The sequence below is a fragment of the Pteropus vampyrus genome, unplaced genomic scaffold, assembly GCF_000151845.1.
Source record: "Pteropus vampyrus isolate Shadow unplaced genomic scaffold, Pvam_2.0 Scaffold33, whole genome shotgun sequence".
Taxonomy (NCBI): domain Eukaryota; kingdom Metazoa; phylum Chordata; class Mammalia; order Chiroptera; family Pteropodidae; genus Pteropus; species Pteropus vampyrus.
The window spans coordinates 9,909,348-9,910,355 of NW_011888814.1; positions in this window are offsets into that span (position 1 = coordinate 9,909,348).

Consider the following 1,008-nt stretch of genomic DNA (forward strand, 5'->3'; position numbering starts at 1 on the left):
GGAACGCGCGGCCCTCCGGCCTAAGTCCTTTTTAACAGCCTAAGAAATTATCTTGTCTTCGCGTTCTTGCCTCTGCTGGCGAGCCAGGTAATTTTAATAAAGAGAAAACTCCCCGATCGTAACTTCTGGGCAGCCTGCCGGCTTCGCCCCCCCTCGCCCGCTGGTCCTCCGCCAGCTGGGTGTCCGGCGGAGTCCGAGAAAGTTTTTTTTTTAAGGAAAAAAAATCGCTAATACCTGACCTGTCTTTCGATTCATAATTGCGATCGTTAGGAAAGCGGGCTGGAATTACATTTCACTCTGTCCACCGCTGTCAGACCGAATTTAAAATCTCCCCAAGTCTGCATCAAAAAAGTTTTCTCATTTAACAGTTCCGCTGTTAATCCAGGGTCGGTACCAATTCCCTAAATAGATCCACTACGTAGCCATTAATTAATAGCGTTTTGAATCAGAAACATTTTTAACCTTGAAAAAGCCAAGAATCCTCTCATGGTTGAAATTGAAACTTAAAATCCTTTGAGCAACGATTTAACTATTCAGCCAACGAAAGAAAAATGCATGTTTAAACTGCATTAACCTGTCACAGGCATAGAACAAATTTCTACGCTGAAATATAAATTATAGACTCGTAGCGAGATAAACACATTAAAATGGACTCCCACAATTTTAATAATAGAAAGTCACGTTTCCAATTAGGCAACATCTTTTATTTTTCTTTTGACAAAAATTAAAAATAAAATGTAGCAAATGATATAGAATTGTTCATGTGGTGATTGTGATTGTGGAGGTTTTTCTTTTGCATGTAATCAGATATATGTATGTATTTTTTGTATCTCTTCATTGCTTTCATTTTTTTTCCTCCTCTGATTTTTAAAAAATTAGAAACACATAGAAAAGCAAACAGGATGATTTCTAAAAATAGTCACAGCACGGTTTTTGATGTACACAAGCTTTACTGACATATTATTGAATTATGTGCATTTTATTTGTAATTCTTTAGTGCTTTTTCTT